The sequence below is a fragment of the Bombus bifarius genome, unplaced genomic scaffold, assembly GCF_011952205.1.
Source record: "Bombus bifarius isolate JDL3187 unplaced genomic scaffold, Bbif_JDL3187 scf7180000007992, whole genome shotgun sequence".
Lineage (NCBI taxonomy): Eukaryota > Metazoa > Arthropoda > Insecta > Hymenoptera > Apidae > Bombus > Bombus bifarius.
Window position 1 is genome coordinate 2,370,933 of NW_022884373.1, and position 19,237 is coordinate 2,390,169.

The following is a 19,237-nucleotide window of genomic DNA, read 5'->3' on the forward strand; positions in this document are numbered from 1 at the left end:
TGGAAGAATTCGACAATCTAAAAAAAAAAAAAAAAAAACGAAGTTAAAAGAATCCCAATTTCGGTAAAACTGGACGATATCGAACTGGTCTTCCAGAAACTACAGAGAAATTCAATTTTCTCCCCATTAAACGGATCGTCGTGAATTACGGAAGAATTCGATATGGTTTGAATCAAACAAACGTTCCGGAGGCATGCGACTAAATTCGATTCCCATCGAGTTAAATAAACTTCCCAGAAGCGAGGAAGAGGATTCGATCGAGTATGGTTCGCCAAAAGATCTCGAAATTTCTTTAAATTTCACGTGCACGTTGATTTTTCCCGAATAAAGGCAGAATACAAATTCTGTTTTTAACGAAAGAAGTTGGTAAATTAAATTTTCATTGGAAGTGAGAGAAGTTACTTGTTGCAGTTTATACATCTTCAATCTGATCTTCAACTTTAAGAATTTTTTATTTCATTCTATTTATTTTTCTTTTCTTATTTAGGAAATTTATTTAAAATATGGAGATTAATTGCGAAGAGTAACGTATGGAAGGTTTTACTATTAAACCTGTTGTTCGAATATTAACAGAAAACTACTGTACTCTTTAATTCTCGTTGTTTAACCTTCATCGTATGATTTATTAGCTAAATAACTGGAAATTTAATCGATATTCATATATTCAAATGTAATTGTATAGAAGTCAGAACGATTGATCAGAACGAAATACAAACTGTATATTTACCAGCTTTATTTAACAGTATCCGCTCTGGAAAAAAGAATAAAAAAGTTCTCTGCTTGGAGTTAAAAGTTCGTGCAAAAAGGATGACGTTTAAATCTAACAAACCTCTGCTGTAGTTTAAAAATACATTTTTATTAACAACTACATAGATTTCTCAATACTTGCTGCTGCAGCTTGACTAAAATTCTAATTGTTTAAAAGCAACAGAAATATTTTCGTTGTCTTTTAACCGATTATTTATCATTTCTATTGCGTTCATAGATTTTCTATTGTAGTATCGTGAACGAAAGGCCTAAGAGATCCGGCTGAACCATAAACAATATCGCGAGAAAACCCAAGTGCCGAAAAGACAAGGGATGCTAAGGGAGAAAGACGAATTAACAGTCAGTGTTAGTTGAGAAGTCAGAGAGTGCGAATTGCGTTGTCGAGAGAATGTGGTCCGCGTGAGAGAGAGAGAGAGAGAGAGAGAGAGAGAGAGAGAGAGTTGCAAATTAACTATTTAGTTGTCTAAATTTTAGTACGTTATTGTATTTAGTTCACGTTAAACAACCATGGTTCCCTGTTTAACTAACACCTGTTTAATCCATTTAAAATGAACTAATAAATAACAAAGATGCTACACTACTTTTGGACAAAGTGTACGCGGTACAATATGGCAAATATTAATTTTATTGCGCGTACTGGATTTTTCATGCTTGAGATATTTGAATACCTGTATTTTACGTGATCAATAATCCCCCTTAAACGATCTTAAATATCGTTTTTCGCGTAATGTAAAACCGGGCTTATTTCACGAACGTCATTTTAGTAACTTTTCCGATCGCTCGATAAATTCACTATTTCATAAACGAGAAAACTCGATTCGAAATTGGGTTAACACGAGATCGATATCGAGCTGAGTGAAGCGCGTATTAACATCGCCAGGCACGTAATGCTTTGCCGATCAAATGTTGTGCATGCGTGTAATTACTAATAAAGAGCGAGCCGCGTTTATTCAGTCGGCGCTTCCCTGAAAAATTCCCTAGCACGACGTTTAATATGGATCACGGGATCTGATATTCTGTCGCACGTCGTTTAATGGAAACATCTGCGTAATTAATCCTAGTATAATGCACGCACGAAACGCGTGAATTACGATGCAACGTAGCATCTGTAATCAAAAGCAATATCGAAGATCTAGGGACATTTTGCGCAGGAATAATTTAACGCTAACCTTAGCAGGCTCGGTCAAGTGATTGATTTGGAAATTTCATTTCAAATTATACATTCATCGTTATATTATTTCGTTATGGAAAATTAATAAAAGTAAAAGTTGCAGTTATTTTTCCATATTTCGAATAATTATTCGTCTTATATTGCGCTGCAGGGAATTCATTTGAAATGAAACTCGATTAAACTCTTGAATATTTGAAATAATGATATTTTCATACGCTTGAAATATTGTTTACCGGATAATTGATAACGGGAAATTATCATAAACGTTACAGTTATAATAAATTCGAAACGATCGTAATAAAAGTGTATAGGGATTGCGTCGTATTGCATCGTTGAAAAAATTATGGTGGCGTTTAAGTGCTTAACAAATTTAAATGCGAGCTTACGAGTAAATTAGCGGAAATTAGATCGTGATAAATAAGATGCTGTCGAGGCGAGAGCAAGCCATTTTAATTCAACCTATCCCATTATTCCGGATTAGCGTTTGAAAAATGAAAGAGATGAACGTATCGTATAGGGAAGCAGACAAAATTTTGTTACAATTAAATCCTTCTAAAGAAGAGAATTTTTCTGTTGAAATTAATATTAAAGACAGAGGAAACGCAACACATTTTTCCTATTTTGTAGCTCGAACGAAAAGCGTAGATTATTGCTCGCTTGCTAAACGTAGACTTAAACGCTCGAATGCAAATTACTTTTGTTTTACACGTCGGTAAAAAGTAACTGTAACATGTAGATACACCTCTGGGCTAGGGAAAATTTTATATCTCGAAGTTCCGCATGCATCCGTAAATATTTTTCATTACTTTGTTTTACAGAATGCTGTTACAATTAACAAAGAAATATTTTTCACAAAAGAGAAGCTTTAAAGATACGTGCATCTGTTTTCGTTATATTTTTAATGAAATTCTTTTCCGTTCCTCCTCTCTCCCTATCTCTCTCTCTCTCTCTCTTTCTTTCTGATATATAAATAACTTTGTTTAATGTGAACTTTGAGTTTTGCTAAGTACACGGTGCACAACATTTATCTGTTTGGAGCCGATTCGGAACAACTTATAGAATTTCGGATATTATCTTTAGTTTCGTAGCATCGGAACTTTTCTTTAACAGAATCTGTTAGAATTACACCGAAGAATTTCAAGGCTTCCCCATTGTTCCTAGAGATCTAATTACCTCTTCGGCAAGTTCACTTAGGAAGAGTTCACTTGTTAGAAGACGCGCAATAATAACGATTCAGCGGCAGTTTCTTGAATACAGAGCACCTCGTACAAAAGAAGTACGTAGTAAGTACGAAACCCCGGCTCTTTCTTTCTGATAAATTCAGCAGCAGTATCGGATATCGGAAATCTTTTCTATTCATTTCAAATAATTCAATCTTCATCAAACCACAAATTAAATTCGAGCGTAATTTTTACTTTCGTTCGCTGAATACCTTGCGCGTCTTTAAATGATCTTCTCGATGTTACGCAAAAATATTCAGTCTTCTATGATCGCTGTAAAATTGTTCGTTTATCGTCTATAAAAATGTATGGAATTTGTTAAAATCAATTTTCATTTATTGCTTGTAAGTTTCTTAGCGCTTCTAAAATTCGAAATATTAAATATTCAAGGAGAGACTAACAGGAAGTGTTGGCAGAAAACTTCCATTCCCACAAAAATAATTTTCGTTTCGTTTCATGTTCGAATTAAACCAGAAACCTTTTCCACTTACCAAACAACTCTTCGATGCCAACTTCGTGTCTGGAAAAATCTTCGTCAAGCGAGTGATCTTCTTACCTGACTTTGTTCTTTAAATTGAGACTCGATTTCGATTACATTCAGAAAACTCGCATTCCCATAAAAACAATCCTCCACTTTCTACACGGCTTCCATTCACCTTTCCCACGTTTCATACTTTCCGGTTCGAACTAGCCCGAAACCCACTTACCAAACGACTCTTCAACCCTAACTACGTAACCCGAAGGATGTTGATCGAGCAAGTGATCCTTTCACCTGACACTGTTCTTTAAATTTAGTCTCCGCGTGGATCAGATTCAGAAAATCTCCATTCCCACAAAAGCGATCCTCCACTCTAATATCCATTCGCCTTTCACACACTTGAAAAGTTCTAACCCTCGCTGAACAACCCCCAACCTTAACTGGCGCCCAAATTCTTCGTCGAACGAGTGGCCTTTTCGCCTCACCATATGACGCTGCTCTTTTTAGTCTGTGTGCCGTTTCAGCCGATCAGTTCCTCACGTGACAGAGCGACGTGGAGCGTCTGAAAAGCTTCGAGTAACCGGGCGAATCTGCGTCGATCTATAAACGGTGAAAAATAAACAGACTCTTTCTCCCTGGCCAGTTTTAATTAAACCTGGCAGGGAGAAAAGACCACGTTCCGGATACAATGGCGTTGCGAGACAGTCGAGAGGAATGCTCGGAGCGGAGCTGATGCTCGCCGAAAGAAGAGGGAAGTTCCACTGGGAACCGGTGCTCCACGTCGGTTAATTATCTAATCGACCTCTTCCGCGGACAATATCGCCCGGTTTCTTCGTCCGGTTCCTCGGTGAACTTCCGTCATCTAGCGGAACAGCCGAGCCTACGGCAAATAAGAATGTTAATTACGGGGATTCGTTGGTCGGAGGCTGCTTTCATTCGCCGAATGCCGCCGCTCTTCGCAAGTTCTTTGTACACAAGGTGAGTTTCGCAGCCAGAGAGAAAGAAAAGAAGGGATCATCCTGGCTTTACGCGACTCTCTTACGGCCGCTTTAGGCTGCTATCACACGGAGATACGCATCTCGTGACACCTGTATGACGTATGATAGGTAGCAGGTGCGCATATGTTCATCGTGATCTTAGATTAAACGATACGTTAGATTTGTGGACGCAGCCGGTGCATAGGAATCCACGAGTCAATGTGAAGCGAAGATAACGAAGGGGAAAAAGTGACGTCGCTTGTAAGCGAAAGATAATTCAAGATGATACTGCATGAGACACGTGCACGCGCGTATCTGCGATAAGAACGTAGAATCTAATCGCGTTATACGTTTAATAAAAAATTTCACTCTACGATTCAGAGAAATTGGAGAGAGATCGAAGATTACGTACAGTAGGTTGATGGTGACAATTGCTTGGTTTTAATCTGACAATTAAATGTCACAGCGAGGAAGAAAGAAAGAAGTGATAAAATTGATACGTAGAAGTCATTGGACGACGCTGGCTAATTTTTCTGACGCGGTATCGATGTGAATTCAAGAATAAGATTATTCCTTTTCATCGGTAAGTTGCGATTAACTGGAGCAATTATCGAACGGAGGAATAAAGTCCGGAATTAAAGTTGTCTCGGTAGTCGATGAAACGATAAATCATATAAACACAGCAATCTGTGGCTAAATCTTGCAAATCCGACGGAACCATCATCGTTGGTATTCATTGTCATCGGTTGGATAATCTGATGCAAAGCCTTGCAACCATTTGCATTTAGCGAAGCAACGAGAAATTGTATGCAAGCCATCGTGTAATCATATGGTGAACTGTCAACATGCATAAATTGAAAATTCATAGTTTCCAAGTTTCCTCGCATTTCTCGGACTTCGTCAGTTTAGTCCAGCCAGTGGATAATGGATATTTCAGTAGGCGCAAGGCCTAATAAAATAATAAAAATAAAATTCTTTTATCGATTTATTTTACAGATATAGGATACAAACATGAATTAGAGCATAAATTACACGAACTGCTTTAATGTACAATATAAGATAAAGATAAAGAACTAGACTTCGATAAGATTATACCTAATACACATACACACACACACGTTACACCAAAGACGCTTGAACAAAAGGATTTTTCTTGACTTTTCGAGGGGGAATTTTTATGAATTAAAGCAGAATGAGAATTCTTGCTACACTGAACATTAACCTTTTTCTAGACTATGAAGAACGTTGTTAAAACTTTAGATTTTGTAGGGAGCTTCACAGATAAAATGTAAGATTCGTCTGAATTGAGCAGAAAATGGATTACAACGTGGATGTTTTACTTCATTGTAATACAAATGAAGGTGGTAATTCGCGGGCAATAGTAACGAAGAGGAAGAGCAAGAGAAATAATTCGATAAGTACTGGAGATAGGCAGTTTATTTAGCATAATTAACGTTATACTAAATTGTGAATATTTAGCCGTGTGAATTTCTACAATATTTATGTAAATTCTCTTGGTACAATTACCACGTCCACTGTTATTATTCCCCTTTTATCAGTTTTACATAGAACGTATGTCTCAACGAGAAGGGTAATAAAAAATTGTAAAATGAAAATATCGACGAAGGCCAACGTTTGGAACGTTTCAAACCAAATGCAAAATTGAAGAATTATATAAATATCACCAATGCTCCGTACATTCCGAGTCAACCAACCAACCGATACGTCGCAAAACACAAAATTATATCGAACGTAGTCTGCAGGCGCGTTCAAACGCAATCTTCACGCACGAGCTTTCGAAAAGAAAATGCGATTCTGTATGATCCCGTGGCGAAGTTCGCAACGATCGCAGCTACAACGATAAAAGGCAGGTGTACGTATTCAACGAGGGCAGCCGGTTCTTCCGACTTAATTCAAATTATCCGACGCGAAACGAGATGAGCTCGCTGGAGCGCGAAGGGTCTGCACTCGAGACGGCGGTCCCGTTATACAACTCGTTCGCGGCCTCCATATCGGCGGCTCTGTCGATCTCTTTCTTTTCTTTTTTCTTTCCTTTCATTCTTTTTTTTCCGGGGGTTGCCACGTGTAATCAGCCGAAATTCCGCGCCGTAAATCAATACCCAAGCCCCCCCTTCCGACGATGCACCCCTAGCCAACCCCCTACCCTTCCGCCCCTGGCCCTTTCCATTTCCGAAACTTCCGCCTCATCGTCTTCGGAGGCGTTATTACCCGGCAGCCGCGGGCATTCTCATTTCCTAGCCGCCGAATTTTCCATTTTCATCGACCACCTCGTCTCTTCCGCGAGACTCGCGGCGAAGAGATTCCGCCTGTTTCCGCCAGGGATCAGGATTAATTGCCGCGTTCCTTCGAGCCAGCGGACTGCCTTTCGTTCGAATTTTGCGAGACCGATGTGGTGATCGAATTACGGGGAAGATGGCTGATGGAGGAAGATCCGACGATCGAGGGTGGAGGATGAGTCGTAGATGGTTGGCGAGGAATTTTCACATCGCTAGCATGAAATTGTTTTGGTACCGGGAAGAACTGGCACTGGATTCGCTACTGGAATTGTCAGGACTCGTTCGTGAAGATTATTGAAAATTTTCTAGATTTGTTAACATGCAATTGGTTAAATTAGGATAGTGTTGTTGTCGCGAGTTTGTAGCGGAATTTAAGTGGAATTCAGAGGTATGTATTTTCGTAGAACCAGTGTTTCATCGAGTGACATGGGTAGTGTAGCCTTGGTTTGAATTTTGCGAGGGTGAGTGGTGATCGAACTTTAAAGAAAATTGGTGGTGGAGAAAGAATTGAAGATGGAGGGTCGAAGAAGGCTTGTGGATGGTGAGCGAGGAATTTTAGCACGGCGATATAAAATGGTTTTAGTATTAAAATGACCACTATGATTATCTTCGCCCCCGTTAACGAAAATTGCTCCGTGCTATTACCGTAAATTTATAGCGAAATTTAACACAAACTTGCTAGCGATACTTTATCATAGAATTACTTGAGTTGTTAATTACCATTTTTCGTAGAGTTAATGTTTTATCGATTCGCGCGAATATAGTTTCGACTTGATCTTTGCGACGATAATTTACGAGCGAATTCTGAGAAAAATTGGCGATAGAGGAAGATTTGAACGTGGAGGCTTAACCAAGGCTTGTGCATGATTAATAAAGAATTTTAGATCGATAATATAAAATGGTTGTAACGCTAGAAAGTTCGATGTGATTATTTTGACTCAATAGTCGATGCTGTCGCCGCAAATTTTGCAGCAAAATTTCAGATAAATTTGATGGCAATATTTTTTCTATTACCAGAATTATTAGAATTATTAATTACCATCCCTCATAGAATTAACGTTTCATCGATTGACACGAGTGCTTAGTATTTTGTATGGCTGAGATATGATGGAATTCTTAGAAGTATCGTCCTATTGAATAACACGTGCACCATTTCGCTTCATGACTTTCCCATCTATAGCTCGGCGAACTCTCTTCATCGAACGATAAGATGTAAGCTTAACTGCTACAATATCGTAGCACATAGTAGGACACAATATATAACATATTATCTGCTACAGACCTTTCCCCGATATTCAAATGAAAACCAGTCCGTGGATATCCTTTCACGAACTTTCAACGTCGCCCTTTTCCCTGCTCTGACCCTCTTGCCGAGATTCTGCCAGCCAACCTTTCTTCGACTCGCGATAGACGGGTACAGTCAGTGAAAAAGATGCGGTTATTCCACTTGTACATTTACATTTTTGTCAGAAGCCTCTCTAGACGACGATCACTGTTCATCGCTTTTTTACCTTTTTCAATCTAATTTTATTCAATCCTAATTCTATCTTAATATCACCGAAACTCATAAATACAAAGACGCAACGGTTGCGTCGTGTCTTTATATTCGATCATCACAGATCTTCGTGTTACATCTCACCAATCTTTCCGTGTAAGATCGTATCGTGCACTTTCTACGAAAGTAATATAGTAACATTGAAAAATTTAAAAAGAATTCTCAAAAAGTGAACTGAGAACTACTATACTGATACATTGAAGTGTATAGCTTCTACCGATTGTACGATCAAGGATCATCAATTTTAAGAGATCAATTTTCAAGCAAAAGTTGACTGTAAAGGTGAACTGAGGATTACTGGACGAGGAAACTGTTACATTGAGAATCTCAGTGTATCGCTTCCACCGACTGTACGATCGGTCAGACAGAGCTGTTAACAGTTGTATGGAGATTTAGCTGGATTATTGACCGTTTCTCCGGCTCGACGAAGACGAAACCAGGTCGAATGGTATTTGTTAATGTGCTCCCGCAAGAGGTTTTTTCGCCAACTCCTCCGAGAGAGAGCTTTGGCCCAGCTTTTCGTCTACAGATTTCCTGCAGTCCCTTAAAATCCTTGCCTCCTTCGTCGGGAATGCGTCTTGGCAGTATTGGACGTTCTATCGATGTACTTGTTCCACTTTGGATATGTATCCTGTATTCATTTTTTACCTCGTGTACGGTGTATTTTAGTTGGTATTTTCCTTTGAACAACGTTTGATTCGGATGGAAGATAGGTTTCCAGTGATGAGAATCTTGCTATTTCTACTATGTGTCCATACGTATCTGTATACGAATATGTTGGTGCATTTGTGTTTGGCAAATTTATTGATCGGATTTACGTATATTTATACATACGCGAAAAATATAACGAGAAGGTACGTTCCAAATAAAAGTTGTGCGTCCAGTTTAATTGACTTTAAATCTAATTTGATTTTTATATGCATCTTTTATTCGGTACATCGTGCGTGTGTATACGGTGTTTTAATATCGACTTTTATGAATTGTTGATATCGAAAAATCGACGTGGCAAAATATTTGAAATTTCTCGTATTTGTTCGATGCTGTTTCAAGAACAAGAAGAAAATTATAGGAATACGTAGATCGCTCTCTTTCATCGTTACAAGATAACATCCAAGCAATACTTTCTTTCATCGTAAAAAGGCTATGGTAGAACCATCATTCTTTCATCCTTACGAGACAACGTTCAACTTTTTTCTTAAGTCTGGACTCAAGAGCAAACAAAAGTGGCCATGTCTCCAGTGCATTATTAAACTCTCCGTGTTACGCTGTTCACGTAAGAAATTCCTCGTCCGTCGTGTTACACGACTGCTTGGAGAACAATATCCATCAACAGGAGACTTGCAGAGCCAAGACTACAGTAGTTGAAGGGAACTTCGCTTCGAAGGAACTTTTAATGCAACCATTTAGCCACAGAAACATCTTACTCTGCAACCGAGTGTTCCAGCTGGAGATCTTGCCCTCTGGTCACCGTGAAACACTGTCGATTAATTTGTCATAATGAAACGAGGAGTTACGCGTCTTTAGTCTGAGTTCGCGACTTCATTTCCGAAAGATCGCGGTTATAGGTCACGCACTTAAAGTACGCAAACTAAAAGGTAAAGTAAATGAAGTAACTAAAGCAAGTAAAGTAAGTAAAGTAGGTAAAGTACGCAACTAAAGTTTACACGGTATACGTGGACAGATTGAACGGGAATCGAGCAGATTTCCGGAATGACGATAACAGTAAAAAATAAAGCAACTCCTAGCGACGATTCCGGGAACTTTCTAATCTGGCTTCGTAATAAAATTTATTCTGTGGAAGTGATAAGAATCGGTATCATCGCTGGTCGTATTATATATATTTTTCTAGGAACAGATTTTGTTAAGATTAATTAAGAGAATTTTTTAGGAATAACGAAGGAAGAGTTTGAGGATATAGATACGAGAAAGTTCTTAGATCATCGAACTTCTTCATTCTCAAAATTTTGATAATTAATGAACAAACGAATAAAATACAAGCTACATTCGTAGCTCTTTTATTTATCAAAAGATTCCGAAGAGATGCAGAGTGGAACAGAAGATATGGTTACCATAAAGAAACATGATCTTTACTTTCAAATAGCTAAGACACACAAATTCTTCAAAAAGTTCCAAAACCAATTAGAGAAACAGAAGACGTAACCGCTATGAAAAGATTATATCTTTGCGTCCTAATTACTAAAACATACAAACTCTTAACGCTTCTTAGCATTTCTATTTGCTAACGAAAAATTCCAAATCCAATCACAGTAACAGAAAACGTAACCACTATAAAAAAAAACCTACAATTTTCACACCTAAATTACCAAAACACACAAGTTCATAACGTTTCTGTTCACTTAAAAAAAAGAGAGAGAGTGAGAGAGGGAGAGAGAGAAAAATACCTAAAAACAACCAGAGAAACAAGTATTCATTACAGAAAAAAAAAAAAAAGGAAAAAGAACATTAAAATACGCAAATTCGTGACTCTCTTCTATTTATCAAAAAATCTCCCTCGAATCAAAGAAACGAATTTTCCTAGCTCCGTGTATCATCCATTTTTTCTTCTAATATTTCACTTCGTCGTCTAATAAGTTAAAGGAATTTCGTTCAGGGATAAGCCGAGTTGATATCAGAAAGAGATCCCTGTTTGTTGGTGTGCTCGTTTAGCTGCCTTCTGTCAGCCGCGTGAACGCAGGATTTGTTGGGCTAAATGACGCTGATAATCGGAGTTTACGGGTTGCCCCTAAGTCATCGAGCGACGAAGAAACCCATTCGAGCATCGTACAGTTTACTTGCTGGATCTCTCTGTCGACGACGGTATTAACCTTGTAAATCCGGGATATAATGCGGATGGGATCGCGATTTCGCCTTTAACCCTTTCGCAACATTCGCCGGGAAACAACGGTGGATTTATGGAAATTTGGACGTTGTGGTGATATTTAAATTACGCAGACAGATGGTGGTTCCAAAATTGGGAGGGCTGAGCGCTCCAGAACCTCCAAAAAATCTGACCTAAGCTGACCTGATTATACCTTAGCACCATTAGAATCACGATCCTAGGCATATGCATATGCAATTTCATTTCGAATCGCTTGAATCTGAGTAAATGTAACGTAACCAGCACCATTTTCTTTTTCTCGTAACTTTTGAACCTCGAACTTGTGCCACGACTCGGACGAAGCTTGCTCACCACCTTCCCTATGTCTGCAACATATTCGAAATTCAAAGAAATTGCTGTTCCCTTTTCCATGCTAATTACCTTGAATTTCATTGCATTCGTTTGGGAACGTAATTACTGGGACAGGCGATTGGCAATTTTTAAACCTATAGAAAGCGTGTGCATAATTGCGAGATCGAATGCGAAATCAACGGGGAAGTTTGGTGGACAACGAATCGTAAGATCGTTTCCCTGTGAAAAATGGGAAATGCGATTTATAAATGTGTTTATAAATGTTCACCTGTGGTTTTTCTTTTACTTCTACGCAACGAGTTTTGCTCGAACATTGCTCGAACGAATGCTCGATGGCTCGTCTCAACTAACTATGAGGCAGCAGTTTCGAATAACTTCAACCCCCATCGGCGTATACTGACACAGCCACGCGTTCAAGCAAGTATCCCTTATAAACTCGTACAGTCGGTGGTCTTACATAGGCTGAAGCTGCGGTGTTCAACTTCATCTCGTGGGTCCCGAAGGGTAACCCCCGACTGGAATTATTAAATTCGCCAGAGTGCGTCGCTTCCTTTTCGTCGATAGACGCGAAGGATTTCGTCTGCCTTCGAAACGGACGATCTCGAGGCTTCCATGTCGACACGTAATATTGCCAATGGCAGTAATGGGGTCTAGAGTGCATTGAATTGGGATTATCATTTCGCGTACGATACATTTTAGTAATGGGAAGAACGAATTCGTGGGAAATGATGATTAACGAAGTTTCGATTTGGATTCGCGCAAATTTTGGATTGGTGAAAAATAATGGATAAAAGGAAATGTTTGTTCCGTGTTCCTGTTAAATGATAACTGATAAATTTTTCATTTTGATTCGTGCGACATAATGAACGATTGATTAGCGATTGCTCGTGACATCGCAAACTGTAAATCTCGATGAAAAAGTTTGGAGCGAATTAAGTGGCAAACTGGAATTCAAATCTTAGATTGGCAGATATGTTTGAAGTCTGAATCATGAAACCAAGTTACGATAAATATTATAATAGCAAACCTAGTGATACGAACGTGGATCGGATGAAAAGGAATTTAATTTAATCGTAGATTAACAAAGATTCTTTGTAAAGAGTTTTACATTGCGAACATGTCTCGTGTCAAGATTAATGATAATTATCACTATATTTTCTATGAATAGTATCGAGTGGAGTTACTATCCCATACGGAACGTGTATTCTTCGTTATTAAATGTTTCATCAATTATTCACTGTATTTACGCACGCGGTTGGATATAAATTATTCATTTTCCAGTGCCGATATCTATTTGCGAAATTTCATTCAAATAGATGCTGATCCATATAGTTTCTTCATCGAATGATCATACTGACGTATCGATATCAATAGCATGGCAAAATTTATTCCTACGGATTGCTACAAACAGCGAGATCTGCGAGTCATTCAATGATGCGATGTCTATTTTTTAAATTCCGACGGTTATCAAATATAATTTTGTTTTAACACCGAAGGAGAGAGCTGTTTGAAAGCAAACATTTACTCCAAAAATATGCGTGCATTAGTACGATCTATAGAAGAATATAAACATTTTTATAAGACGAATTTTATTGTTCGTGAAGTCTTCGTGTAAAGACTTTTAGAATATCATTGACATAATTATTGATATACTCTTACATTATCAACAACCGTTGTATTTAAATAATATGCAGACTGCTGTATCGCAGAAGATGATGAAAGACATTCGATTTTGCATATTGTATTAATGAAACGTCGATAGAACGCGATTCCACGTCACAGGATTTGATGAAAATTTTTTTTACCACGACTAACGATAAATTTAACTATCTGCCGTCTAAAACTAACCTTTCGAATTCCACAATGAGGTCAGTCGTGACGTAATATCTCTGTTTCACTTACGAATATTTCTGTCCCGACTTTATTTAACCATCGAACTGCAACGAAAACTTTCGAACTCTGCAACATCCAGGAAAATTAATAATTTAAAATGGCTAACGAAACAATATCACGATTTATATTGATTGGCGCACAGTACATTAATAATGCGTGAGGTGTTAACGATGATGAATAATGGAATTATCGACGGATTGAGTCGAATTTACTTCGCTTGCATTTTAGGATTTTGTCCTTCCCCTCGAGTTAAATCCGCGAAATTAGATTAACGCATCTGAAATGTTAAGGGCGATATTTAAATTTGCCGATGGTCTGCGGGAAGCTCGGTGACAGTCGACGTTTCGCTGGAAATTGGAAGGATCTCGCAACGAAAATAGCTTGGAAACTCGAAACACGATTGACGCGATATACAGTGACTGACGTTATAGAATACTACGCCATTTGGTCACACGCGAATCGTTACTTACGTGGAAACGTCTATCGATCATCGCAAAAGTGTCTAATTAATCTAATTAAACAAAGTTTAATTAACGGTTCTTGATCGACAAAGTCGAAAAGCTCTTCTCACGCCCGTATCCATCTTGTATTTCCAACGATTCTATTTAGAGAAATTACGCTTAGAAACTTGTATTTTTGACAGGAATTTGATTCGTGCGGTTCCGTTTAACGAAATTGAATTGTAGAATTCGGAATTTGGTGGAAATTCGTTTCGCGCGCTTTCACGTAAACGAATTGAATTTTGGGATTTAATGGAAATGTACTTTCTATAGCTGCGTTTAAAGAAACTGAGTTTTGTAATTTGCAATTCGGTTTGATTTACTCCATACACTTTCGTGTAAAGAAATTCGATTTTGAAATTTGGAATTTGATAGAAACGTAATTCGCGTAGCTCCATTTAAACAAATTGAGTTTCGTAATTTGGAATTTCCTGGAAATCTGATTCGTCCGATTACGTTTAAAGATATTACATCGCCATTGGTCTGCCAAAATAACAACTTTTAAACAGTCCAGGTACACTTGATTAACTTTCGTATACGATATCTTTTGTATCTTCGATAGCTAGAAAAAAATAATATTAAAATCTGAATTTAGAGAATAGACAAATAAACATAAACCGGATATGACAAACAACATTGAAAACTAAAATTCTCTTACCAAATGAATCGACTGTATCGTAAAACATAGATTGCAAAATAAATTTTCTTTAATCAATATTCCGAGTATATCGTAAAACACAAATTATTAAATAAAATTCTTTTATCAAATGTACTGGGTGTATCATAGAACGAAGACAACAAGATAAAATGTTTGGTCTAAATTTAGTCTATTCTTTGGTTTAAACAGACGTTGAACGATTAATCGGTAGGTTCGCGAGAAATAAACGTCTTGGAGCTGTTAATTACCAGTGTCAGTCGATCAACACGCATTGTTCGAGTGGAATCTCGCGATGGAGAAGACGAGTCTCGGGCAGAACAGGAATTCCAAACAGCAGATACGGTTAACTGGTAAAATTTGCAACTAAATACGTCAGGCGTGCAGTAAGTCGTCGCGCCATCGTCGTCTTCGCCGTCGCAAAGTTTCGTGTTCCGCGCGAAATGAACTTTCCACGGCGTAAACACGTCGATACGAGTCGATACTAATTACCATCTTCAAACCGGCTAACAACGGCAGTTAGCTTTGCTTTAAATTGCCGGTTTCCACGAAGAAGATCGACAACCGGACAACAACAGGGCTTGGAGGAAAAATGCTTATTCTACGTACGAAAATAAATCGTTAGAAACGTGGAACTCAATTTTGTTCATTCGGAGCTTCGTTTCCCAGGTGAATCGAAGCTAATGATTTTCAGAATAGACGTGCCCCTGTATAATTTTGTACCGGATAGGGATACGTGAATCGGCCAGAAGATTATTCTGTGTGCAAAAATAAGTCGAAAATTTCAAATACAATTTCTTCGTGCGAAGCCTCGTTTTCAGCGAAATCGAACTTGACAGTTTTTCGGATACACGCGCGGTTGGATAATTTTTCCGCTGAACGAGGGTCGTTCTATCGGACAGGAGATTGTCCTAAAAATGAGTCGGTACTATGGGATAAAATTTGCTCGTATAAAGCTATGTTCTTGAGGAAGTCAAGCTCGAAGATTCGTGACATATGGACACTTGGTTGAAATATCGAGTATGTGTGATCGATTAGTGCGGCGGGTTATTCAAAACGTTTGCTAATTTCCTGATATGGAATGACCTAAAAAGATTAGAGGAATATCATTTATTTTACGTATACGACATGGCAAACCAGCGAATCTAGGTTGTAGGTTCTAGAAAATGTATTCACATTTGAAAATGCGAATATTTAAAATGCTCGTTGCGCAAATTCGTACACTTGCAATTCGTACACTTACTTGTATCAACATCGGAAAGATCAATTTATAGAAAGAAGATCGTGACACGAGCATGTGAATCGAGCACGTGTAAAGAGAATTCTGTTCAAAACTACTAAATTAACCCCCTATAAACCGCGATAAAAAGTTTCAAGCGGTAGTTTCAGTCGAATTCCGCACAACACGTACGGATAATCGATTCGGCTTATTTTTAGACGCAAATTCTGCAATACCGAGATAAGAAAAACAAAAAGAACGCGCGAGTTATTGCATGTACATTACTCGTTATTTTTTATTCGGCCGGTCTGTACGTGCGGATTAGAGAGGCCAACAAAGAGAGGAGAACGCGGAGGCGGGCGAATGAATGTAAAATGGAGTATTTATGTGTCTGTGTGAGGGAGAACGAAGGGTGAAAAAAGGAGAAACGCGCGTATGGTATGGGTGAAACGGGAACAAAAGAAAAAGAATACGTGCAACAGAATGGGAAAGGATGAGGGAAAAAGGGAAAATGGACAAAGAGCAGCGAACTATCAGAGAAGGTAAGATAACGGTACGTGTAAAGAAATGAGAAAAAATCTTGTTTGAAAAAGAAGGAAAATAGAAATGGGGAACGGGATAGAGTGAGAAATAATACGCAGACGAAGAAGACGAGTGTTTCTAGCGTCTTCCCTCGTCCTTCATACGTTCTCGAGGAATTTAATTTAGCATATCTTCGGTATAAATAGATTAATCTTTTTGTTCTTTTTTTTTCGAGAATGTCAGAACTGAACCGATTAAAAAATATACGGCGCCGTATTGAAAACTCAAGATTACCTTCGTAATATAAGAAATATAAGGTGTTAGAAAGTCAAACCATATTTCACCTAATCAGGCTTATCGATTATGGTAAATTTTATTCGAAATATTTTTTTATAAAGTCAATAGGTGATCAGTTATTTCAAGTGTCATAGAACTTGACATAGAAAACTTTAACGAGGCACGATTGTCATGATTATATTTGCAAAGTCTGAAACTAATCTGAAGATGCACATAGAACTTGCAAGATATTTCTTGCAAATACATATTTAGCAAGGAATTAGTATCCAGTATAAATAACCGTGTTAAACGTATAATATATAGATAATTAGCCTTTCTGTATTTTTAACATGACATTTTCAACCGAATCATATTTTCTGTCATTAGACGATTTCTCAAGTTTGAAGGAGATAAGCAAGAGAATATTGATACGTGTAATTTCTCATTTGAATTTTACACAGTTTGTGTTAAAAGATTAAAAGAAACACGTAATACTCGAGGATCGTGACAAAGTTAAAGATGGTCCCATTGAATATCGAGGTTTGTCAATACAATTGACAACTGACCGTTTTAATCCTTTTGTGTTCTCTGCGAAATATGTACTTGTATTAAACATTCTGTAATTTCTATGTGTATTTTCAGATCGATTTACATAATCGTGATAATCGAGTTTCATAACAGTGCTAATTAAATTTCAAAATGTTTCGTACAACACGTATTAACGTACTCGTAATAGGTACGCACAAACGTTTGAACGTTTCCGTGAGCCTGTGTGTTCAGAAAATGACAGGATACAAATTTAAAAGTGGAATTTTCTATAAGTTTCGAGATGAAACGTCAGAGTTCGAACATCTGCGATCTCGAGATGCGAAGACAAGTTACAATGGCACGTGTTTACACATGCAACGGCCGTCATATTTACCTTACAAGTTATCGAATGCATATGCAGTATATGCACGCGGACCTGTGATACATGTGGTCTGCTATTGAAATTAAATTCCTCTGAATTTAGTAGAATCGTGAAGCTCGTAGAAATCGACAAAGGAGATGATTTTGGTCCTTCGTGATGCATCGTTTAATTATTTTCTTTGAAATTTTTTTTAAAATTAATAAATTTTCGTTAAAACGATCGTTCGACTGGAAAGAAAATATGAAATATCTCAAAACAGACGACGATCAGATTTTGGACGCGAATCGTGGCAAACCAGTTTCATAAATCTCGTTTTGACGTTGATTCGGGAATCATCGGAAGATGGAGTGGATGAGACGTCGGACATGGAATGGAAATTCGAAGTCAGACGCACGAAGAGACAGAATGTATGCGCGGGGATTAACCATAATGGGGATGGGAATCGCGTGATTTATAGGTCGGTGGCCGAGCTGCCAGCTGGAACGGAGTAGCGCCAAAATTCTCGGCTCACGAAACCTTTCGTCCGTTCCGGATAAATGGAGAAACCTTTAGCCAGCCGATCCTTGAGAAACAGCTTTTGTTAATGAAACAACCTGTAACGGACAGAATGCAAAATTGCCATTTTCCTCGTTCGCATCCGGGGGTAGCTTCCACTTCCAGGGAGTGTAATTTCCAGAGAAAATTGTTCGCAAGTTTCGAAAGTATCGCGATACTGCGAAACACGCTTTGACGAGTTTCGGAAGTGTACCGTCGAACGAATCTTTGCTTCTAACAGAGTTTTGTCCTGAAAATAGTAATTTAAAGTTTACATGTCGTTTGTTTGTCAGAGATCGTTCCACGACTGAGAAGAGTCCATTTTTTCCAAAGCTAATACATAGTGATAGATACTAATACATAGAAGTAGATTTCTAATCGATGTTTCTTCTAAAATAGTATAATTTTAATAGTACACTCTTGTTGCGACGCACAACTTACTAACAACCAGTCGGATGGCAACTGATCGGTTGTTTATCGCGAGCCTTGAACGTTATTAGCGTCCAAGGTGGAGGAATACAATAAATGTAAAGAGCGAGGTTTAATTCACCTTATTTATTACACTCAATACTCGGATTACACTGATTTAAGTTACTATGTTCCACGTTCTACTCTGAATCCACTGTCCGTAAGTGTACTGATTGTCCTGTTAAATATACTGTTCACTGAGTGAGTACTGGTAAGTGTTGACTCTTAGAATACTGATGCAAGAGTCTGTCCTGTCCGTAGGTTACGGAATATACTGTTCACTGGTACGTGTTGACTCTTCGAATACTGCTGCGAGAGTGAGTCTTGGGGCTGTTGCTGTTGTAGCGGAAGGTTCGTCGTGGGGGTGTCCCAGGTCCTGTTCCTACCTGGTCCTTGGGTAAAGCCGTATGTTTCTGAATGGGCTGGCTGCCTTAGTGACGGTTCGCGCGGGTGACCTTACACTTGGGGAAACCCACGTGTCCCGTCTTCCTGAGATGTCGCATAAAAATATAGGTATTTTATGGTGGGTCCTAAAGTACCTGGACTGTACAATAGGCCCACTGTTTATGATGGGTCCGCATTGCGATACCCTTGACGGTCGTCC

The 19,237-nt window shown here is 38.4% G+C and overlaps 1 protein-coding gene across 1 annotated transcript in view; it reads left to right on the forward strand.

The window, feature by feature from the left end:
- LOC117205792 (poly(rC)-binding protein 3) overlaps positions 1 to 19,237 on the forward strand; it is a 179,481-nt gene that overhangs the window by 51,869 nt on the left and 108,375 nt on the right. The gene's annotated exons all lie outside the window — the stretch shown is intronic.